A 26,015-nucleotide genomic window follows, 5' to 3' on the forward strand; every position below is an offset into this window, starting at 1 on the left:
CTCACAATTTACTATTCCAACAACTTTTCTATAGTCTACAAACTATCGGCATTGATTTTATTTCTTCTTTCAGTTCATTAACATGAACAGAGAATACCATTTGCCTAAGTAAGAAACAATCCCTACAGGGCCAATATAAAAGCCTTCTCTTCTTGGATGACGATCCACCATTAGTAATTCTCCATTGTAAGTTATCCATTGAATGTGTACTTTGCTAAAATTGAATTTGTGTGGCATCGTTTATTTTGGTGCCATTGGGAGATTTCACACACACACACACACACACACACACACACACACACACCCCAAAGCAAATACCAGCTTCAGAAGAGGCCTCTTCCTCAGGACTGAATAACAATATAATTAAAAGGAGAAATAGTACAATGTTCACTAGTCTGCAAAGAAAGATGAGTGGTGGGGATTTCTCTCAGGGAAATTTTCCACCAATATTTGTGTAAAAACAATTGGCTGAGAGTCGGCAATGGTTTGGAAGAAGAATTGTTCCTTTCTCATGTATATTCATCTCCTTTTATCCTCTGGTAATCAGGTTCAGTAGAGTCGGGGGGGGGTTTTTTTGGGGGGGGAATAGGTTATAGATAAGAATAAGGGAACATCATGTATTTCCTCTGTATACAAACGTCAAAGAATGAATGGGCTGTTAATTGTTAACTGACATCAATACAGACATTTCTGATGTTTTGGTTACATTCCAAAGTCAGCAGGAGTTGATGTTGTTTTGGTATGGCGTTCAGTCGTGTGAATGCTGCAAAGCGTGTTCCCCTTCATGGAGAGCACGTGTTGCAGTGGGGGCCGCCAGGACATTCCAAAGTTGGGGGCAGGCTAATTGATCGTTGGCCACTGATGCGATTGGGGCTTCCCTTGTTGTTGGGAAGAAGTTAATGTTGCCATTTGTTGATTGACAGCCAGAAATGCTAAAACTCCTTGCATGAGGCTAGGGCTTCCTCTTTTCGCCCGTGCATCGGATTGTCCATCCCCCCCTCCCTAGAATTAGGGTTGTATGCTTTGACCTTGCTATGCCTGTCATGGGGTCGTCTGCTCTTGGGGCAGGGGCCCAATAGGAATTTTGTCCATCTGGCTGATTGGCTGGAGCCATTTGGTTTTTGCCTAATGAGTAGCAAATCGTCACAACTTGTAAGGTTGCGCTTAGGCATTGGTTTATAGTTTGGTTGGTTGAGGGGCATGGATTGGCTGTGCCTGCCCCTCTAATGCTGCTGCTGCAAGGGATTCCGTTAAAGGAATTAGGGGCTAACTATTGCTTGTCCACTCTGTCAAGGGGGCCATAGCAATGAGCTCCTGGTTGCATTTGGGGAGGGCTGAGGGCAGGTTCCCTGCTCCATCGCTACCCCCAAGTGTATTCCCCTATTTTGACTTTCGCATCGTGCGGAATGTCAGTCTGCCCCCTATGGTGGGGGCAGATAGTCGCAACCAATGCCTAAGCAACCACTCACAAATTTGTATTTTAATAAAGTTGTGGCCAAAATTATGCCAAAAATCTTAAGCAAAAAATTATGTGTGATGTGTGAGTTATTGGGGTGGCCCTGGGGACCTCGACACACAACATATACAGTGCCGGATTTACATATAAGCTAAACAAGCTAAACAACCCCACTCTCTTGGGGACCACCCAAAAATATGCTTCTTCTTGACCGTATTTCACTATTAATATACTTCTTCTTAATTGAATTTCAGTTCAACAATTACTTTGATAAAATACATATTTTGTTAGATACCTATTAGGTCCATAAATGACCATATAGCATATATTCAACTCAAAAAACAGCGACAATTTTTTGTTGACAAAGGACAGCTGGACATATAAAGTGCCCCATTACCTTCAGTAGCTTAGGGCCTCATCAAACCTAAATTTGTCCCTGAACATATATGAAGGCCACGAGATACGGGAACTAATTCCTGAATGCGAACACCATTATGTTCTGTTCTGTGCATTAGCTGGGTTCTATCCTTCTTTCTAAATAGCTTAGTATGAATTCTCTTACACAAATTTGGCCTCTTTCTGGTGCCACAGCATATCTTTGGAATACATTGACACTCAAGCTCTCCCTTCGTTTTGAAAGTATAATGAATCGGACATCACTTGAGGTAGTTGATAATTGGCAATTCCTGTACAAATATTGCAGTATCTACCAACTTGCCTCTTTCTCATTTCTCTGTCTTCTTACATTATTCAGTTCTAAGCCGGTGGGTTAGGGCCTTGTCAAAATTTCTTTATACTTAGGTTTATCCTCCTCCTCCTCTTTTGCTGTCTTAATTCACATTGTGAAATGTTTCCAGATGTGACATGTCATGATCTTGTTATTCTTAGGACCAGTCACCATTATGAAATCTACCAATAACTCAGTTTGAGATAGGTTCACTGCACAATCAGCATTATCAAGTGAAAACAGCTGAAAATGACCCATACAGGAAAAGAGACTAGAGTTAATTTATCTAATCAGTGTTTATATATATGTAGCCTTCCAGGACTCCTGCAACTTGGTATCACATTGACAGGTAGAATAAAATGAAAAGAATAAAAATAGCTAAAAAGAGGACTCAGTAAACTGTGGACTAGGCTTATCAAACTCTGGTTCCCTGTGGTCCTGGTGGTCACATGAAGACATGAAGGCTCCAGCTTTGTAGCAATCTGTATGACAAATCATGACTTTTTATTACCTTATCTAACAATAGTCTATCTAATGGAAAGGTTTGCTCAACTAGTAGGCTCTTTATGTTTATTTGATTGCCTATACAGGTCAAGGCCAATTCATGCACTGAAGTCTCTACACTGTATAAATTTACCTTCAAAAAATTGAAACTGAAAGTGTGTCAACACTGTAGATAGACTATCCCAGCCACTATTACAGAGCCAGTGTGGTGTAGTGGTTAAGAGTGGTAGTCTCGTAATCTGGGGAACCGGGTTCTTGTCTCTGCTCCTCCACATGCAGCTGCTGGGTGACCTTGGGCTAGTCACACTTCTCTGACGTCTCTCAGCCCCACTCACCTCACAGAGTGTTTGTTGTGGGGGAGGAAGGGAAAGGAGAATATTAGCTGCTTTGAGACTCCTTTTGATAATCCCAATCTCTTTCTACAATTTGTTGTTTAGTGGTTTAGTTGTGTCCGACTCTTCGTGACACCATGGACCTGAGCACGCCAGGCATTCCTGTCTTCCACTGCCTCCCGCAGTTTGGTCAAACTCATGCTGGTAGCTTTGAGAACACTGTCCAACCATCTCATCCTCTGTCATCCCCTTCTCCTTGTGCCCTCCATCTTTCCCAACATCAGGATCTTTTCCAGGGAGTCTTCTCTTCTCATGAGGTGGCCAAAGTATTGGAGCCTCAGCTTCACGATGTGTCCTTCCGGTGAGCACTCAGGGCTGATTTCCTTAAGAATGGATAGGTTGGATCTTCTTGCAGTCCATGGGACTCTCATGAGTCTCCTCCAGCACCATAATTCAAAAGGATCCATTCTTCGGTGATCAGCCTTCTTTATGGTACAGCTCTCACTTCCATACATCATTACTGGGAAAAATCATAGCTTTTACTATACGGACCTTTGTTGGCAAGGTAATGTCTCTGCTTTTTAAGATGCTGTCTTTCTACAATAAATGTACTCAACTGTTATTGCACTTTCTATTTCATCTGTGTGTGTTTGGAGCTGTACAAATCAAAGGCCTGGAAACGATGCCTTATGAGGAACGGCTAAGGGAGCTGGGCATGTTTAGCCTGGAGAAGAGGAGGTTAAGGGGTGATATGATAGCCATGTTCAAATATATAAAAGGATGTCACATAGAGGAGGGAGAAAGGTTGTTTTCTGCTGCTCCAGAGAAGCGGACACGGAGCAATGGATCCAAACTACAAGAAAGAAGATTCCACCTAAACATTAGGAAGAACTTCCTGACAGTAAGAGCTGTTTGACAGTGGAATTTGCTGCCAAGGAGTGTGGTGGAGTCTCCTACTTTGGAGGTCTTTAAGCAGAGGCTTGACAACCATATGTCAGGAGTGCTCTGATGGTGTTTCCTGCTTGGCAGGGGGTTGGACTCGATGGCCCTTGTGGTCTCTTCCAACTCTATGATGCTATGAAATCAAGTGTAGTAGCCATGCAGTATTAATCACTGAGAACATTTACTGAAGTTTCGGAATCAAGAGTCATTTCCATTCTTTGGCAGTATAACTTTTCTCCACTCTATTATCTGGTGGGCTTTTGTTTGCTGAAGCCTGAAAAGTACCCATATTAAAGCTCACCCTCTGATCTGCAATCAGCCTTGCGCAGCAAAAGCACTCCATGCCAAAGGGAGCAGAGACGTGCAGTTGTAGGGAGAAAAAGCATGTCGCCTTCTGGATTCCTATGGCCCATTGGTTGCTAACTGCACTGTGCAGCCGATTAATGTTGGAAATATATGCTCTGCATTTCATACAGGTAGATTAAAGAAAACTAAAATATCATTTCCAGCCAGAGTTTACCCTGAGGTGAAGCAAGTAATTGGAACAAGACATGTACAGCCTGCAAGAATGGCTCTGAATAGAGCCAAGGAACCCACAACAGTTCTGTTTTCCAACTCCCTTACCTGAGCCTTGAAAGTTGTTTTGCAAGAACTTGGCACATAATTAAGCATCTCACTTGCCCTCCCTTAGAAAGCTCACGCGGCAAATTTGCTGTAGGTTCCAGAAGCAAAATTAAAACTGAATTCCTCAAGCACTCTTTAAACAAAATGTTAACAATAGCATTTGGGGGGAAATAAACTCACTGCCAATTTATGCTGAAGTCAAACCAGCTCCAGAAGCTGTCACCGTTACATCCAAAGGAAAGCCATGGTATTGATTTGTGAGAAGATAGCGCTGGAATATTTGAAGGTGTACTTTAAAAGTTTGACTTAATATAACCTTTAAGAGATTTCAAAACTGAAAGTATAAAGAGTATGAAGAATAACTGGTGAGGACCTCAAACAAATAAACTCATATTTTGTGCATCATGGAAGTCAAACTGTGAGGAGACGAAAATGATGACCTCTTCCCATACTCCATTTACAATATAAGCTCACACCTGTGCACTGTTCAAAAAACAAGTGTCACTCAATGCTAATGCTTGTTGTTGTTTTTGTCTAGTCGTTTAGTCGTGTCCGACTCTTCGTGACACCATGGACCAGAGCACTCCAGGCACTCCTGTCTTCCACTGCCTCCTGCAGTTTGGTCAAACTAATGCTGGTAGCTTCGAGAACACTCTCCAACCCTCTCATCCTCTGTCGTCCCCTTCTCCTTGTGCCCTCCATCTTTCCCAACATCAGGGTCTTTTCCAGGGAGTCTTCTCTTCTCATGAGGTGGCCAAAGTCTTGGAGCCTCAGCTTCAGGATCTGTCCTTCCAGTGAGCACTCAGGGCTGATTTCCTTCAGAATGGAGAGGTTTGATCTTCTTGCAGTCCATGGGACTTTCAAGAGTCTCCTCCAGAACCATAATTCAAAAGCATCAATTCTTCGGCGATCTGCCTTCTTTATGGTCCAGCTCTTACTTCCATACATCACTACTGGGAAAACCATAGCTTGAACTATATGGACCTTTGTTGGCAAGGTATGATAATGCTTACTGTATTTCATTTTGAACTCTAAGTGCCATAAAAACATTTCCAGTGATCTGGTATCTGCCTTGGTTGTGTTCGCTTTCAGCAATTCCAATGATATGATCAGTCAGAATTCTATGAGTGAGCGAATTAAATTTAACTATGCACTGTGTGAATAACTAGCTTTTTTTTTGTCTGTCCTGAATCTTTCAATTGTTATCTTCATTGAATGACCCCAGGTTCTAGCATTGTGAAAAAGAAACAAGCTTCCCTCACTAACTTTCTCATGCCATACATATATTTTCATGTGCTTCTATCATGTGCTCACCCTCACTCCCCCACCCCCCGAACAACAAAGCTCCACCTATTGCAACCTTTCCTCATTGGAGAGTTGCTTTGACCTCTTGAGCGATATAATGGATTGGTAAATCTATCTGCAATATAATTAAATCACATCTATATTTAATTTTATCAGAAATAAAGAATTTATTTATGCATGCTACAACAGCGGCAAGAGTCTTGATAGCACAAGGATGGAAGGATGAGGAAACCCCAACAAAGGAACAGTGGCAAGAGAAATTGATGAACTATGAAGAACTGGCTAAACTGACATATAAATTGCGAGATAAGGACAACTGTGACTTCAAAGAAGAATGGGAACTTTTTACAAATTATTTAAAAAGACAACAAAATGACCTGGACTCCTTGACAGGTTTTGAATAAACATACACAAATTTACTGATGGTTAATACAGTAGATAGATAATATAAGGATTTATACAATTTTACAGTATGCAAAGAACAATATGAGTTGAGAAATCAGAGAGAGGAGCTGAGGGAAGTCTTGGGGGGGGGGAGGAAGGGTTCATTGGGGAAGTGGGGGAAAATTATATATATATATAATTTGATCAGAATGTAAACCATAATATGAGCCATCTGTATCCTAGATTGGGGGGGGGGGTGCATTTATATGTAAAATCGTCTTTGTGGATTCTGTTCTGCTCATGAGTTTTAGGATAATATTGGTTGGGTGATTATGTAACGGTACTTTTAAAGGGGGGGGGACTCCATTTTAACTTTGAAGAAGCCAAGCCCAAGGCTTAAGGCAGGCAGACCTCCACTGGGACAGATAGAAGGAGAGAGAACAGTTTTTAATATTATGTGCCATCATGTTTTTGTATTTTTTAAAATGAATGCAATTTCCATCATTAAATAGATTTGCTGATCCTTGATTTCTAGAGTGACCATTAAACAAGGTGTTGTGTGCCCATGAAACAGGATGCATTCTATGCAAGGAGATGCATTCAGACCATTTATTCTAACCTTTCCACAGGATGATCAAGGCTTATGCATGATAAGAAGTAAAATCCCAGTTAGATTTCCGCTAGGAAAAAAAATAACAATCATCTAAGTCTATTGATTTCAATGGGTCTGCTGTGAATGCGGCTCAGATGACATACACCTACAAGAGGATAAGATTATTGTGATACAATTTGTAAAATTTCATATTAATTTTAATTTGCTGCTGTTATCCTTTTCAGCTTTTATCACTGTCTGCTAAATTAGAATTTTTGTGCTTATTGTGGATTCTATGGTTCATGGATCTGTCATAACTGTTTTTAACCTTGCTTTGATTTTTGTGACACGCACACGGTTTCTTTAATCCATTTTGGATAGCCTCGCAGGAATGCAGGATAAAAAAAGACGAACATTAAACTAATTTGCAATCCCCAGACTCAGGGAGAGCTTCAGATGCATTGCTTGGTTATAAAATTGACTTTGCACACAATCCCAAGAGTCTTGGTAATACACAGGTAGGTACTTTCTCCACAATTCCTGCCTGTCATGGCTATTCATGCTTTTCAAGTAATAAAATTAAATAAATCATTTGTGAAATATCTTAAATATATATGTTTCATGGGAATATGGGAGAAGACTGATTCCACTGGGAAACAATTTTTTTCTTCCATTTTCTGTTGCACAAGATTTTTCAACGGTTCTTACATGTTTTTTCAATACTGGTTTCAAATCTGAAATCGTTTTTCGTGTACATGCTATAGTTATCCTTCATTTTCTGACTTTTGCCAATATGTCATATTTACACTGGGGATAAGTGGACACTGACATGTTGATCTACCCTAACCACATGGTAATTATTGTTTTGCAAACTTAATTTTTCTTTATTTTTATGGTTTTGTAACCTAAATATTTGTATTTTTCAGATTGGACCATGGCTTCTTTAAGTAGCCAAAAGTGTGTAAACAAGCCTGATGCCTTTTGTTATGTATGCGGCTGCTACGCATTTCCTCGTCAAAGACGCAATACAACAGCGTTTGTGAGGTGTGCCTATAAAAGCTGTTTTGAAATTCCCCTGGGCGACTAAGACAAGAAATGGGCTCCGCATATTGTTTGTCACAATTGTGAGGAAATGTTTAGAGACAGGACAAAAGGAAAATGGAAGAGTATGCCTTTTGGGGTTCCTGTGGTTTGGTGAGAACCCAAGGATCACACAAGTGACTGCTATTTTTGTTTCCCAGTGTTATCTACAAGTTGTTGTTATTCAGGTACTTGGTAAAGCCTTTCTGTTGTCAAAGCAAGAAGTTGACCATTTTGAGATCCACACAGATGATCCAGTTGTGCTCCTCACCATGTTCGCTTCCTTCATCTTCAGATGAGATAAATCCCTTAAAAACTGGAATTGGGAGTTCCTCTCAGAGTGGGATAGATCTAATTGCCGAAGGAATACTAGGATAGGTGACAGTATGTTGGTTTTCCTTGCCGATACCTTTCATATTGACCAGACAAAAATAGCATAACAAAAGGCATCAGGCTTGTTTACACATTTTTGTCTACTTGAAGAAGCCATGTTCCGATGTGAAAAATACAAATATTTAGGTTACAAAACTATAAAAATAAAGAAAAATTAAGTTTGCAAAACAACAATCACCATGTTTTTAGGGTAGATCAACGTGTCAGTGTTGACTTATCCCCAGTGTATATATGACATATTGGCAAAAGTCAGAAATTGAAAGATGTACATGGCATGTGCACGAAAATCAATTTCAGATTTGAAATCAACATTGAAAGAACATATAAGAATAGTTGAAAAATCTTGTGCAACAGAAAATGGAAAAAAAAATTGTTCCCCAGTGCACTGTGTGGTGTAGTGGTTAAGAGCGGTAGTCTCGTAATCTGGGGAACCGGGTTCGATTCCCCGCTCCTCCACATGCAGCTGCTGGGTGACCTTGGGCCAGTCACACTTCTCTGAAGTCTCTCAGCCCCACTCACCTCACAGAGTGTTTGTTGTGGGGGAGGAAGGGAAAGGAGAATGTTAGCCGCTTTGAGACTCCTGAAGGGGAGTGAAAGGCGGGATATCAAATCCAAACTCTTCTTCTTCTTCTTCTTCTTCTTCTGTGTATCCCAAGGGAATACATTTTTTGCATACTTACAACTGTACATAGATATACATGTCATTTTCAATGCTATACATGTCATGTTCAATGCCATATAAGTCACTTGCCTTTATACTCATATTGTACTACTTTGGCTATGTGTTTAATAAAATATTGAATTCTTGCATTGTGAAAAACAAAGATTATGGTGAAAAGTGAAAAATGTGAATTGCAAAAAAAACCACCTAGATCTTACAGAACAAAACCAACTTCAGATATGAAATCAGCATGTCAAAATTAGGTTAGAACAACTGCAGGTGTCAATGCAACAAAATTTTTGTTTCCCAGTGTTCTTAATTGGCACTTTACACTGGGTAGGGATTATTCAAGTTACACAGCAGATTTAAAGTGTTAATTGGAATTTGTGAGGAGGGAAGAGAGACGGGGAGAGACAGATTCTCCTCCTTGAAATAGTCATTTAAAATTATCAATAGGAATAAACGTTGATTATGTTTTGGTGACTGATGAAAATCCATGTAATTTACACATTGAAATTAGAATTGATTGCAGAGCTGTGATCTCAGTCAGGAACCTGAAAGTTAGTTGTTCCTACACAAAGAGTGAGTTTCACAGAGTTCCATAGTTTTTAAGATTAATATTTACTCCAAAGAAAGCTCAGCCATGCACTTCTAATTAAGTTTGCCATGGATGAAATGAAAGCAGGTGACACCTAAGGTTTGGACATGTGTTTTTTAAAAACATTTTATTCATATCATTCTATCAAACCAAAGCAATTTCTATATGGGGGAAAATATTTGCCTCAAAACCCTCCTCATTGGCACGGCTGGAGATCTGCCTCAGCTCAGAAGCAAGAGCCTCTTCTGGAGAATCGCTTCATTTTATTTTCTGAAGCTGGATGTCTTCTCTGTTGACTAGAATGGGAGGAAAACCATATGCCTGTATATTCTATTGGGAATAGCAGTCCCTTCAGAGGGGATTAGCTTGCCAAATATAAGACACATAGGTGCATATAATCTATGACACAGGGGCAACATCTGTACAATCTGTACAACATCTGGCAATACTGCTGCTTTGCTTACTCGCAAAAGGGAAACACAGTTTTCCCAAGAAATAAACCAGGCTTTTAAAAAGCCTTCTCTGGAGCAATTCTGGAGGAATGCAGGTGGATAAGAGGGGATGGATGTTGGGGCAAAAAATGATCACTTCCCATATACACTGATGGGATCAGATCTGTCAATGACTCACCAGAAAGGAGGCTATATGGTAATTAGAGAACTTTTTGATATGAGAGCTGGACCAAAGAGAAGGCTGATCGTCGAAGAATTGATGCTTTTGAATTGTGGTGCTGGAGGAGACTCTGGAGAGTCCCGTGGACTGCAAGAAGATCAAACCTCTCCATTCTGAAGGAAATCAGCCCTGAGTGCTGAGTGCAGATCCTGAAGCTGAGGCTCCAATACTTCGGCTACTTCATGAGAAGAGAAGACTCCCTGGAAAAGTTCCTGATGTTGGGAAAGATGGAGGGTACAAGGAGAAGGAGACAACAGAGGACGAGATGGTTGGACAATGTTCTCGAAGCTACCAGCATGCGTTTGACCAAACTGCGGGCAGCAGTGGAAGACAGGAGTGCCTGGCATGCTCTGGTCCATGGGGTCACAAAGAGTCAGACATGACTAAAAGATTAAACAACAACAATTGATATGACTTAGCAGGGGCCAGCTTGAGTTTTTAGGTCATGCTTGTAAATAAATAATAGCAAAAGATCGGGTTTGATTCACATGGAATTTCTGGGGGAGACTTCTCTCTCATTTGCTCCAGCTCCCCAGTCTGGTTTGAGAAGGGCAATTGTTTGTTTTGGTGATGTTTTCCTGGGTGTAGTTTCAGAAGGGTGCCAGTATGGAGTTTGTAGCCCAAACCATAGCTTTGTGCACACAGGAGCAAGCTGCATCAACATGACTGTGTGCAAGGATCTCTTCCTGTCATAGCTGTCAAGTGTCCCTTATTTGAAGGGACAGTCCCTTTTTCCAGCGCCATGTCCCGCTGCTGTCCCTTAGTGATAGATGTCCCTTAAATGTCCCTTAAATGATGTCCCTTAAATTTTAAAGGAAGCAGCTCCTCTCCCTCCCTCCCTCCCTGCAGTCCAGGGAGGAGGGAGGCTCCAACTGTTTTGCTTGGCTGTGTTGCTCACCCAATAAGAAGTTTAAGAACGACTGGGGGGTGGAGCTTGCATGCCTTTTGTGTGGCTAGTTAATGCAAGCTGAGGGGGTTTTTGAATGCTGGATGCCATCTTGTTGCACGTGCTGCTGCAAACTTTGCAGTGCAAAGCGAGGCCGGGGAGCCATCTTAAGTTGAGGCTGCATAGGCCTTGTGGTGCTTTTGATTCAGATTCTATTCAGTTGAACCTCTGATTACAAAGTTGGTTGGACAGTGTTCTCGAAGCTACCAGCATGAGTTTGACCAGACTGCAGGAGGACAGGAAGACTAGAGTGCCTGGAACAGGTGAGGCTGCAGGTCCCTTATTTTGGCTGCTGGTGCCTTATTTTCAAATCTGTAAGTTGACATCTATGCTTCCTGTTCTGCTTTAAAGAAGGCAGAAAGCACAGAGGTGCTGGGACATGTCAGAAGGATACTTCATGCAGAGGACAACTGCATATGGAATCTTCACTAATACCACTAAGAAAGGCAGTAATATTAGTTCAACCTGTTTAAATCTCTAAGGTTACACTGGTTTAGCTCGTTAGTATTATTAGATATACTTTGATTTTACTTAACTTTTGGTGCTGGCAGGATTCCATTTGGTTCTGGCAGTATTCCATTGTGAGATAAGCACTGGGAAGTGTTTGGGGCTTTTTTAGTTCAATAACACTTTTAATTATAGCTGAATCTCAGTGAAAGTGTATGGATTTTACTGATGAAATGTAAACAGCTAAAAGCCAAATGAAGGCATCCTCCTAGTTTTCTTCTGCCTAATTAAAGCACAGGAACATTTATCTCTCACCAGAGGGATGTAGCAAATACAGAAGAGATGGGGGGGCTATACATTGCGTTCACACATTTAAATCATTACAGGTATTATAGCTGGTTTCATGAAAATCAACACAAATAGAAAGTACAACACATGTAAACACATACATGTGCACACAACATTTAGCACATCTCAGATTTTGCAGACACTGCTAAATCACCATATCCTTTTCCTATCAGCACGACTAATCTCCTTCCTTATTGTGTGCCTCCTTGCGATACTAAAGGTCTGTTGGGAGCACTAGAACTGTGCATTTGACCAGTAGAACTACACCAAAATGCAAGTGGATGGCTACAAATTAATGAGTCAAGAGGCTGCAGTCAACTAATGCCTGTTTTAGTCTTAGATATTCATCCTTTTCAGGCATCCGACCTGTGTAGACACATGAAGCCACCACACCACCCCTGCTTCACCAAGTCCTCATTCCCATCTGCCCAGTCCCTTCCCTTCCTTCTTTGGGTGAGAAATGTATGAAGGGGGCTCATAGCCATGATCACTCAGCATGAATAGAAGCCTATGCATGATTGGGAACCTTGCTTTATCAATAATGGGTATGTAGGTATATAGTCAACCATCTAACACCAGTCTTGAAAGACCTACATTGGCTCCCAGTACATTTCCGAGCACAATTCAAAGTGTTGGTGCTGACCTTTAAAGCCCTAAAATGGCCTCCGTCCAGTATACCTTAAGGAGCGTCTCCACCCCCATCGTTCTGCCTGGACACTGAGGTCCAGCGTTTGAGGGCCTTCTGGCGGTTCCCTCGCTGTGAGAAGCCAAGTTACAGGGAACCAGGCAGAGCGCCTTCTTGGTAGTGGTGCCTGCCCTGTGGAATGCCCTCCCATCAGATGTCAAAGAGAAAAACAACTACCAGACTTTTAGAAGACATCTGAAGGTAGCCCTGTTCAGGGAAGCTTTTAATGTTTGACAGACTATTGTATTTTAATATTTTGTTGGAAAACGCCCAGAGTGGCTGGGGAAACCTAGCCAGATGGGTGGCGTTTAAATAATAAATTATTATTATTATTATAGTCCTCTTCAGCCTTTCCCTGCTCAACATGGGAAGGTTGGGAACAGGGAAGGTGGAACCCCATGCAGACATCGGGGTGGACATGGTATAGTCCCATGTCTCTTATGTGGATTAATCTTTCTTAATCAGGCACAACAGGACTTTGCTCTGGCCCTTTGGGTGCTTGTCTGCCTGTTCTTCAACTAGTCACTGAACCGTCCCATTTGATATTTCCCCAGGCAAACCCTAAATCAATTTGCTTTATGAAAACATTCCTGCTTTAGACACCAAGTCTTGCACTATTCCTCCATTGGAGCCCTGCCCTGATTAACATATAACTTCAGCATGATTTAAAAAAAATAAGAAGAAAGGTTTTTGCTTTGATTTTTAAACACAGATATTACGGGTCTCCTTCCCAAAATTCCAAGACAGTTCATGAGACTGTGACAGAGCCTTCAATTGCCACGTAGGACTAACTGTTGAGAGACAGATTCATCATTCTATTGCAAGCCTCATGTATCTCCAGCTACATTTTCAGCCTTCAACACAGTTTTCATCATAAAAATAGGAAGATTCTAAATCCCTGCTCCAAGTGGCGGTGCTTCTTGAAAGTCATATAGCAGTAGGAGGCAGAACCTTCAAGAACCATGCTGCCTTCAGATAATTGGGACATTAATCAACTCCCCGGCTAGGGCAAAGCTAGCTTTATTCATGCCTTATGTAGTTTGCTTCCCTTTTCATTTCTCTGCAATAGTAAAAGCAGCCAGCTGCCTAGGGTCCCAGCTCCTTTGGCCCTCCTGTCTTCCATATATGTAGAACATCAGAGTGATGATTAATAGCCGCTGTGAGTGTCATGGCTTAGCACAAACCAACCTTCCTGCTCCCACAAGATACCCACATGACTTATAAAATGTAAAATAAAAAATGCGGGCTACACTACCTTCACAAAGCATACAGACTGTATGGAAGATACCCAGAGAGTTATAAAACTAGAGCATTTCATCATTAAAAACAAGAACCCAGAAAGCTGGCATCTGATTCAAAGGTCTCATTCTAGAATCTGGGCATTAGTACTGATGGACATAGCCAATTGGCCATAGTGTCTCAGCTTACCTGTTTCTACCTGCTGTCATGATTTGGAATTGGGTAAAAACAGCAGGTTGCTGTTGCTGTGGTTGGATGTTCGAACCCCTTTGAATCCTTCCAGAGGAAGAACAAATTGGCAGCATGGCCAATGGTCAGGAACGATGAGAACTGTAGCTCAAAACATCTGGAGGAGGTCTAACCCTGCTATAAAGTTCCTCAGCATGTGTCTACCCACTTTCCCAGGTGGGCAGCAGTTGCAGCTCCTTGCGGATTGGCCGCCATCTCTGGCAGCTGGGATGCGAAGGCTTGGCCGGCCATTGGTAATAATAATAATAATAATAATAATAATAATAATAATAATAATAATAATAATTTATTTATACCCCGCCCATCTGGCTGGGCCTCCCCAGCCACTCTGGGCGGCTTCCATAAAAACCAAAAATACAGTAAAATATCACACGTTAAAAACTTCCCTGAACAGGGCTGCCTTAAGATGTCTTCTGAATGTCAGGTAGTTGTTTATCGCTTTGACATCTGCTGGAAGGGCATTCCACAGGGCGGGTGCCACTACCGAGAAGGCCCTCTGCCTGGTTCCCTGTAGCTTTGCTTCTTGCAGTGAGGGAACCGCCAGAAGGCCCTCGGCGCTGGACCTCAGCATCCGGGCAGAATGATGGGGGTGGAGACGCTCCTTCAGGTATACTGGACCAAGGCCGTTTAGGGCTTTAAAGGTCAGCACCAACACTTTGAATTGTGCTCGGAAACGTACTGGGAGCCAATGCAGGTCTTTCAAGACCAGTGTTATATGGTCTCGGCGGCCGTATAATACCTCCAGCCAGCCGCACTGCAGCGTGGGACTGCCCGCCAAAAGCTTTTATTCAAATGGGCCAATCAGGGAACCACTGACGTTTATATAAATTAACATTACTCAAAGCCTTCTTACTTTTTGCAGCAGTTGCCATGTTGCAAACTGCCTTTGAAATTCTGCAGAGATTCAAGATTGTTTACTGGTGACATGGGAGCCTACTTTTTAAAAAAAAGGGGGGGGGGAGCTTAAACACTACTGGGAAATCTATTTGCTGTACCTTTCTGTTTCATTCCTGAATGAAACCAATCAGTGATCTTGTGGGTTGTGGCTAATATGATTTTGTATGGCTCAATACATCATCTCATCTCAGGCTCAACTCAGCTATCTGCCAATCTCCCATTCCCACCACCCTTCTGAGTAATACCCCTCCCCACCTTCTCACTATATAGAAGGATCTGGCAACTTCTGTTTCAGTGTATCTGAAGAAGTGTGCATGCACACGAAAGCTCATACCAAGAACTAACTTAGTTGGTCTTTAAGGTGCTACTGGAAGGAATTTTTTTATTATGATTTTGTATGTGTGGCATTTCACAGTTGGGCTGTCGTTATGCCTGCCAAAACGATTTCCATGCAGTAAGCTTTATGAAAGCAATGAATCCCCCCATTTATTTATTAAAAGAAGGTATATAACGTAACAGTTTCCAGACAAAGAATCAGTACGACATGCTAAATGTTGTAGTTTTGCCCCTTCCTTAGGAAAAGCAATATGTACATGATATCATTGTAACAGAATTACTGTAATTTAAGAAGTCTAACATCAGCAACCTCTTCCCGTAAATATGCTATGGTTTCAATCTCTAGGGGGAAAAATCCTTTCTTTACTTCCTTGAAAGATTTCAGAGGCACATTTCGATGGGAAAAAAAACTGAAATAGAAAATGCTGAATCTAAAATTAAGGTGGTGATTCTAATCCCTGAGCTGTACTGTGTGTTGTTCATAAACAAATGGAAGTACGAGTTAAATTATTTTCTCGACAGAGGTATGCATTTTAACCCCAGGAGGTTCAAGTTAGAATTCAGCTCAGGGTTCCTTTTACTTTTCAATGCCTGCAAGCATTCCTTGTATAGTGAAAACTTGGTAGAGGAGCCAAGATACCCCACATCACTGCACAAAGTTAAGAATTGAAAGTTGGTGTTTCATTCTATTCCCATAAACCAGTCCAATTGCCACAATGCCCAACAATAGCAAAAATGTTGTTGTTGTTTAGTCGTTTAGTCGTGTCCGACTCTTTGTGACCCCATGGACCAGAGCACGCCAGGCACTTCTGTCTTCCACTGCCTACCACAGTTTAGTCAAACTCATGCTGGTAGCCTCGAGAACACTGTCCAACCATCTCATCCTCTGTTGTCCCCTTCTCCTTGTGCCCTCCATCTTTCCCAACATCAGGGTCTTTTCCAGGGAGTCTTCTCTTCTCATGAGGTGGCCAAAGTATTGGAGCCTCAGCTTCAGGATCTGTCCTTCCAGCGAGCACTCAGGGCTGATTTCCTTCAGAATGGAGAGGTTTGATCTTCTTGCAGTCCATGGGACTCTCATGAGTCTCCTCCAGCACCATAATTCAAAAGCATCAATTCTTTGGCGATCAGCCTTCTTTATGGTCCAGCTCTCACTTCCATACATCACTACTGGGAAAAATAGCAAAAATACTGAATATTAAAAGGAAACTCATGAAAAACTAAACAAACAGAGAGCAGGTCTGCGCAACGGGAAGTATTACAGGGAACCTTGGGAGGAAGCAGTCGTGTCCTCTTGGGTTTCATGATACAAAGTCAAGGGAAGGCTGAGTATAGTTGGACGTGCACTCTGGAGTTTAAGAAGGCTGGTTTCAAAAAGCTTAAGGAACTACTGGGTAAGATCCCGTAGACAGAATACTCAGAATGGAGTCCAAGATGGATGGGAGTTTCCTAAAGGTGAAATATTGAAAGCACAAATGCAGACAATTCAAACAAGAAAGAAAAGTGGAAGGCACCTGAAGAAACCAGTGTGGTTGTATAAAGGAGCTTACAGATGAGCTGACATTTAAGAAGGCCATGTAACAGAAATGCAAGAAAGGGGAAATTACAAAGGAAGAATATACAGTCATGCCTCGGGTTACAGATGCTTCAGGCTGCGAGTTTTCGGGTTACGGATGCGCCGAGACCCAGAAGTACCAGAACGGGTTGCTTCCAGGTTTTGGCATTCGTGCATGTGCAGAAGCACTAAATTGCACTTTGTGCATGCGAAGAAGCACCGAATTGCGACCCACACGTGCGCAGACACGGCGCTGCAGGTTGCCAACGCTGCGGGTTGCGAATGTGCCTCCCACCTGGATCACGTTCGCAACCCGAGCGTCCACTGTACATGACTAGCCAACACTTGCAGGGAGAAGGTCAGGTACAAATCTCCAGGGCCTGGTGAGCTGCTCCCAAGTGCCCTGCTTGGTCAACTGTTGAAACATGATGCTTGACTTGGCTAGATCCTTGGTCTAGTCTGGCAGGATTCCTCTTGGAGTCTTTCTCACCATGAAGTAGGGTGAGGCAGCTCACTAAAACAGCAGATTCTGGATACTACGAAGGGTGGCAGAATGGAGACAAATGTATCTGGCCCATGAGGGGACAGTCCACTAGAATATACTCTTCCACATTCCAGTGAAATGAACAGGAGATATACAAAAGGACAACATTATACTCTGTGTTAGGGACACAGGTGGCACTGTGGATTAAACCAGAGAGCCTAGGACTTGCCGATCAAAAGGTTGGTGGTTTAAATCCCGGCGACAGGGTGAGCTCCCATTGCTCAGTCCCTGCTCCTGCCAACCTAGCAGTTCTAAAGCACGTCAAACTGCAAGTAGATAAACAGGTACCACTCCAAAGGGCAGGTAAACAGCACTCCATGCACTGCTCTGGTTTGCCAGATGCGGCTTAGTTATGCTGTACGCCGGCTCCCTCGGCCAATAAAGCGAGATGAGTGCCGCAACCCCAGAGTCGGTCACGACTGGACCTAATGGTCAGGGGTCCCTTTACCTTTACCTTTATACTCTGTGTTAATTCATGCAGGCAAGGGGCACCCCTTGGATTTTCCACCTTAGGTCAATAAATGCCCTTGGCTTGCCGTGGTGGGTAAAGTAAGGGAAAGGAGAGGTGATGTGAATATATTTCCTCCTCTGTTGCTCTTCTAATTGCATGCAGTAAGATGGAGTTGTGGTATCTAGAAGCAGGTTGGCTTCAGAAATGCTGAAGACATAGGTTGTTTTGCTGCCACGGGTACTAAATAACCAAGCCATTATTTCTGTGAAGTGACAGCATTTTCCACGCATTCTGGTAGAGCTACAGAACTGTCATACGTTCTGCTCCTTCGAACTCAGGAGGAGGAGAAGAAAAAATCAGCACAGGGAACAATTTTTCTCTCAGTGGTCCTTTTATCACAGCTGAGCCTTGCGAAAGTTCCGCAAAGTCTCCATTACTCATGGTGACCTCTCAATTGCAAATATTTTTGGAACTCAAATTGGCTACATTCCCCCCCATGATTGTAAACGCTACCAGAACCAGGATTAAGCAATTACAAATAAAAACACTGTGCTAATATTTCTCATGCGCAGGGAGGTCATGTCCAGCATGAAGAGATCAAAGCCAGCAGCATGGCTGTGCCTGAGAAGCTAATGGACAGATTACTCCAATTTCAACCTGCCTAGGAAAAAAGGGAGGGGAGAAGTGAAATATGTAGGAGATACAGCAACACCTTCCTGCAGATGGTCAGGCCCTTATGCCATTTTTGCAACGGAATGCATTTCTTCAGTATTTAAACTTGATTTACCGTACATACACAGAATGGGATTTTCAGACATCTCAGGTCCCTACAGCTTGCAACCCACTCAACTGATTCGGCCCTCCAGGCATGTATTATGTCCTCTGCCAAACACATCATGTCCCTGTTTTTGTATTCCAGTTAACTTGGAGGGGAAGGAAGGATGAAAGCTGCTTGTGGGCAGGGCAGTTCTGACCCCCAGCTGGGATCAGTGGGGTGGAATAAAAGAGCAACAACTTGTGCTGGCTTGGCAAAACAGAATGGCAGTGGTCCTTTCTTTTTCATTACACCAACTCCAGCCTGCATGGGCCAACCAGGTGCCTCTCAAGGTAATGGAGCATTTTAGGATTCAGCCGGTCCATGACTGCATCTGCTCTGCCAAGTAACCCTCTATTGTGAGACCTTGTGCTGCCTACCACTGGTAGGAACAAAACTGTGATAGCATTTGATCAACTATGCTCTATGCAGCTGCAGTGTGTATTATGGAGGGTCTATACCATGGGTAGGCAAACTAAGGCCCAGGGGCCGGATCCGGCCCATTCACCTTCTCAATCCGGCCCGCGGACAGTCCGGGAATCAGCATGTTTTTACATGAGTAGAATGTGTCCTTTTATTTAAAATGCATCTCTGGGTTATTTGTGGGGCCTGCCTGGTGTTTTTACATGAGTAGAATGTGTCCTTTGATTTAAAATGCATCTCTGGGTTATTTGTGGGACATAGGAATTTGTTCATTTTTCTTTACTTTTCAAAATATAGTCCGGCCCTCCACAAGGTCTGAGCGACAGTGGACCGGTCCCCTGCTGAAAAGGTTTGCTGACCCCTGGTCTATACAGCAGCAGAACCTTGGCAGCAGAGGTCAGGGGATGGACCCATCTGCTAAGTTCTAACCTCCAGCAATGATTGGGGGTTTGGATTGCTCTCTAGGTGCTTTTTTAAAAAATCAAAAAAATCAAAGTGTACTAAGATATCCCAAACACTCTGGAAAGGCAAATATTGAATAAAACATTAATGTTCAGTTACCTTCACATTCCTTCTTGAACAGCAAAAAAAAAAAAAGCATTTGGCGCAACTTGACCCTGTCACATAACTCCAGCAAATGCTGTTTCTCTCCCACAAATACATGACATTTGTAACTAACAGGAGCAGAATGAATTCATGTCTGTCAAAGTTTACTCTCTGCGGGTTAGTTATCTTTATTAGCAATAGAAATACAGTCACATAAATTTGAAGAATAGGAGACTGTTATTTGCATATTCATTTGTTTGATCTGAATGAGCTTTGCTGTGAGAATAAATTGTTGAAAAATTGTTGAATAAAAGAATGCATGAATTAGATATTTTTGGGGGAAAAGGTTTATGGATAGTCTGAGATCTGTCACAACTGTGGAATATCAGTTTCCTCCTGCCCCATAACCTTGCTTATAGTTAATTAATATTTGCATCATGTTGATAGGCCTCGTTGTGGCATTAGTGCTGCCTGTCAAACTATCACATTTCTCTCCTTCCCTTTCTCCCAGAACTCAAAATTGTGTACAGTCTATTTTTATCCTCATAGCAATTCTGTGAAATAACTGGGGTGGAATGCTGCTGGTTTTTCTAGCTACCTGTCTGAATGCACAGTGGTGCGAGACCACCAACTCTAGTCATCCTTCTCTCCTAAGGCAAAACCCAAAATCAAGTCAGACATTGGGGAAACTGACAGGCACGGCAGTTGCCTCCTCTGTTCTCCCAAGAGGACCGTCTAATTTGGGTTACATCCACACCAGACATTTAAAGCACTCATATCACTTTAAGAGTCATGGCTTACCCCCCAGAGAATCCTTGGAACTGTAGTGTGTTAAGGGTGCTGAGAGCTGTCAGAAGGCCCTCAACAATCTACAGTTCCCAGGATTATTTGGCGGGTTGGGAACCATGGCTGTCAAAGTGACATAAGAGTGCTTTGCGTGTTCAGACCCAGAGACCTCCCCCCTAAATAAACACACATTTGACTCAAATTTTAGTTTTGGTTTTTGGCAGAATTTAGGCCACAACTTTGTTGATTACAGAAAAGTGAGTGGTTGCATAGGCTCTGGTTTGACTAGCTCCCTGCACCCTTGCAGGCAGCGCTGACCCAGGGCACCAGCATAGGTCAGCCAAGGGTGAACACCTGGATAGGTGAAAAGCCAGGAACACACTATGTCCACCACCCAGATGTCCCCCTGCACTCAGGCACGGGCACAACCCACTCTCGGGGTTTGACCAAACCAAGTTGAGTCCCTGGATTACTTTAACAGAATACCCTTCACATAGGGATGGCGAGAGCGTTCTCCCATCCCTATCACATGAACTAGTGTCTATCCGCAACCTTACAAGTTGTGACGCTTTGCTACGTGGCAGGCGAAACCCAAATGGCAACAGCCAATCCGCCAAATGGGGGAAATTCCTGCCGTGCCCCTGTCCCAATGACAGTCGACACACGATGGCATAGCAAGGTCAATCACAAAATGCCCTAAAAGTAGAGAGAGGTGGGCAGGTGTTCCGAATGCATGAGCCGAAAGAGGAAGCTCTGGGTCACGTGCATGGGCATATATAGGTCCCGTGATCTGTTTACACTGCACCCCATTGGCCAGATTAAACCCAGCAACGAGGGACCTACCAATCGTGTGTTGTGGCTGTCCAATATACCCACCCACAACCAGGAGGTCAGTCTCCAGGTCTCACCGCAACACGTCCCCTCTTTTAGGGAGGACACAATTTAAAGGTATGCTGTGGATGTGACATTGGGCTAGGCTTGCCATATGTCAGGAAAATTTGTGACATGTCCTGCTTTTCAGGTGTAAAAATGGTGTCAGGGGAATTTTGCAGAATCAGTAAAATGTCAGGAAAAACCTGGATGTATGGCATTGCAATGGAAAAAGCAGCGGAAACAGCTCCAAAAGCATAAAATCACTATTTTGGGGGGAGGTTTCCCCCCAAAAGCTCAATAATTTGGGTTTGTTCCCACAATTTTAGTGGGTTTCTTAAAAAAAACGCTCAACAACTTTGTGGGTGTCAGGAATTTTACTTTTTTAACTACAGTGGTACCTCTGGTTATGTACTTAATTCATTCCGGAGGTCCATTCTTAACCTGAAACTGTTCTTAACCTGAGGTACCACTTTAGCTAATGGGGCCTCCTGCTGCCGCTGCGCCGCCGCCGCCCGATTTCTGTTCTCATCTTGAAGCAAAGTTCTTAACCCAAGGTACTATTTCTGGGTTTGTGGAGTCTGTAACCTGAAGCGTCTGTAACCTGAAGTGTCTGTAACCCGAGGTACCACTGTATGGCAACCCTACATTGGGCCTTATTGTTCCCCCCTGTTCTTATTTATGAGAGCAGCAGAGGAAGCATTCTGCTAGGGAGTTGGCTGCACCAAATGGGACCCCCAAATGTAGTCTGGTGGTTTTCTCATCAAAAACCATCAACATAATGGCCTGCACTCACACACCAGTGAACAAGCTGTTAGCAGCAGAAGGGATGAGCTGAGCTTTAGAAAAGATTAGGCTGACTTGACCAGCTTCAAAGATCCATCTAATTTCCCTCATGTCTACACTCAAGGAAGTAAGAAGCTACCCTGAGTACTAGAAGCTTAAAAGAAGATGAGCTTTGCTTGGCACCCTCTTAGATATTTCTGATATGACATTCTAAGATTAGAGAAGGAAGCCTAAGAACTGGGATATATGGGAAAGCTTTCTGTCTTTCTGCATGGCTAGCCCTTTCCTCTGGTAGGGCGCCCCCGATCCCACTGCCAGGAGTAAGAATTGATTCCACAAAAGCTGATTAGAACAAAAAACTACATTGCGAGGCAAGTGAAGCTGCTACCACACACCTCCTAAGTCAGCTAGATTGATCCTTCCTTGCTCCATCTGCCCATCACAGCAGCCACAAACATCAACAGGCCTGTATGAGTGAATCTTGGGAGGGAGGAAGCAGTGGAAGCAAAGATACTCCAGAGCATTTTGTGCTTGAGTTCCAGAGAGCCTTTTCATAAGCGTTTCCTGTGAGCCTGGGCTAATATTTAAGTGATCCAGCTAGCTGGTTGGGTGCTAACTGTGCACCCTGAACTTGTGGGATGTGATACATATGAAGCAGTCAAGTACAACATTCCTTGTTTTCCTAGAGTGGACATGCAGGGGAATGTTTGGTCCAGCTAGTCGAAATGTTCCTGTTTCCTCCTGGACTGGAACATCCTTCCTTTGCATGTGACTGGATGTGGATGTGACCTTACCTGTTCAGGTAACAAAAGGACAAGGCATGCAGCACACTCTCTCTTTTGACTTCTCCATCATTGGACCAGCTTTTTAGCTAGAAATGCTTTGTTCACTTTCAGCCAACAGAGGACACTGGGATTATCCCCATAGGGGAAAGATCCACATGTATATATTTGTAACTAAGTCTGCCTTCAGGGATCTATCTGTGAACTGATGTGAGTAAACTTCTTTTATATACTTTAAACAAGATTGTGGCGTGTTTATTCTTTTAAGAAGGATATAAGGGAACTTACCAGGAACCTAATAGCGAGAGTCTTACACAAGCCTGCAAACAGCTATCTGCTGTGCGTTTAAAAGGGAATGTAAAACTTTGCTAAGTAAAAGAACTTGCTAGCGCAAGTTAGGAAGGATATTAATAAACAATATATCCTCTCCCGCCTCCCTGAACATTCCCACAGAACTGGCACCCTGACAAGAGGTTGATATAGATTCCATGGGAAAGACCTATGGGAAAGCCTTCACCCATTACACATGGAAAATCAGCATCTTAGCAGCTTGTAAAATGCCCCCATCACAGGCTCCTGAGGCAACTGAGCATTGCCTCTTGTGGTGCTTCCAGCTACAAAGGAGTTACATATTTATTGTCCATGTTTGCAAATCCTTTTTCCATAGCTACCATGAGGATTTGGGATAGAGCAGTGTATAACTATAAGCAAACAAACTGTACACCTTTTGTGACGTTGTAAAATGCGATAATGGGGAAAAACATTTTGATTATTTGCTATCAAGCAAACTAAAAAGACGGTCCAATTAGCACGTACAGCGAACGATATGAAAATAAACTCTAATTGCACAGAAAAGGGAGGCATAAATAAGAAGATGTTTGCATCTGTCACTGTCCTCCGCTAAAGGGCTGCTGAACTTGCTAACTACAGTGGCACAATTATCGCTTTGCATGCATTGGATAACATGCTTTGTTTGGGCAATTGGTTGTCTCCGTGGAAGAAGCTCAAAGGTGCAATTCAGCAGCAAAAAAACTGCTTATTTCAGTTCTTGCCCAGAGCAATTTGAAGACTATGAATTGAACTCCCTTCCTGAAACATTCATGCCTTTTGAGTTCTCAGTGCTATACTGTACTTTTGTAACAATGAGCATCTCACTGAAGCTTCAGCTGATGAGAAGGGAGGATTCTCAGCTGGGTGCTATTGACTGCTTAACAGAAAATATATAAAAATGAAGAGGTATAACTGTAATCTAAAGCAGAGCTGCCTGTGTATTCCTCCTAAATGTGGAGGTTCCTGCTTGAGTGAAATAGTCACAGAATTCTGAGGGGAACCCCAATTACCCAGTAATTGTCAGTGCCAAGCAACAAACTTCCTTTTTGCTATTTCCACCGCCGGCATCTGGACTCAAAGGTCTGGGGCACATTTCTGGCCATAAAACAAGATGGGCACTAAGTCTTCTGAGCCTCCGCACGCAGGGGGTCATGGTGGACAGAAAACACCTGAAGTGAAGACTCGCACATAGCCTGCTGGGATTGCCAGTTACTGCCGATCCTCCTGCCCTCTCCCCACTCAACAATCTGTGTAACCTATGTAAGTCACAGACAATATTTGTGTGAGAGAAGAGGGAGTTGCCCTTGACAACTGATGTTTATATAAATACTTAATACATGTATTTTTACTGAAATTGTTATGTACTGAAGTTCTCGCCCTGGGCCAGCAGGGGGATACTGTAGATAGTTATGCAAATGAAGGATCGAAAGTGACGTTCAGTGATTGGCTAGTTACAGAAAATGGTTACTGTTGCATTCTAGTGGAGCTCTATATAAGCAGGCTGACTGAGCTCCTCAGTTCAGTTCTGTTCCAGCTTACAAATAAAGAGCTGCTTTGGAAGAATCACTGTGTCGTCTGATATGTTCACCCACAACTTAACAGAAATGTCCAATTAATCAGGAGTATCTTTTTACTCACAGGTTTCCAATCAAGCTGATAAATCCATTACACATTGCAACTCAAGTTAAATCCAGTATATACCAGAAAGAAAACTAGTCGTTAAGTGTCAACTAGACATGATGGTGGCAACCACATTTGGTTAATCACATCTCTGCCTAGTTTGCATTTTGATTTTGATGTGGGAGCTGATTATAAGATCAATAGGGATGTGAGGTGGAGGGGAACGGACCCCTTACCTCCCTAGGTTACCTGTGTCAAGCACTTCAGGCTAGGGAGAATAGTTTGGGTGGCCAAACTCTTGTTCGATGGCAAGGCAGGAAATAGGAGAGGGTTCAACTACCCTCAACTGCATGTCCCTGTTGATGTTACATCATCAGATCCCCACCTGCCCACCTCCCACTTTTGCTCTGAATTGTCACCACCTGTGACAATTCGGAGCAATTCTGTTTCTGAATAATTTGAGTTGACAACAGAGGAGCGGTGTGCCCAGTTCCGTTCACTCAGCTTTGAAAAAAAATAGTGTGCCTCTTTGTCTTTCCCACGTCAGGGATATTCCAAAGAACCAGCTTTTATTAGCCATGCAATCAGTTCACTTACACAATATTACATGAGCTAGAGAAGCTGTTTTGACAGAGGTCATAAACCGATCACAGCTCTGTAGCCAGTGCATTAAGATGCCATTGTCTGGCATGTCTGTTTGGCTTCCCCTTGGCTCTCACAGAGATATGTGGATTCTGGCATCTGTTGACATCGGTGCGGGGGGGGGGGGGGGGGAGAGAATGTTAAAATATTCTTCAGATGTTTCAGAGAATAAGAAAAAAAAAGGAGGCTGTGCAAGGCAGAAGAAGGATTATGAGTGACGGAAGTTCAACCATTTGTGTTGTTTAAGAGGTGTAGGCTTCATGTTTATGTTGCCACAGTTGCCCCCAGCTCCAGCTCTGACGCTGAGGGAGCTGTCAGGAACTGTTTTCATGTTCCTGAAGTGTAGTGTTGACACTACTGAGGCAGAAGAAGCTGAGGCCTGCCACTTCAAACGCTCTAGTTATCAAGGATTAGGTTTGAGAAGCCCCACTTCAGATAAGTATTTCACATGT

Source organism: Podarcis liolepis (genome assembly GCF_965112155.1).
Source record: "Podarcis liolepis genome assembly, chromosome: 13".
In the NCBI taxonomy this organism is placed as follows: domain Eukaryota; kingdom Metazoa; phylum Chordata; class Lepidosauria; order Squamata; family Lacertidae; genus Podarcis; species Podarcis liolepis.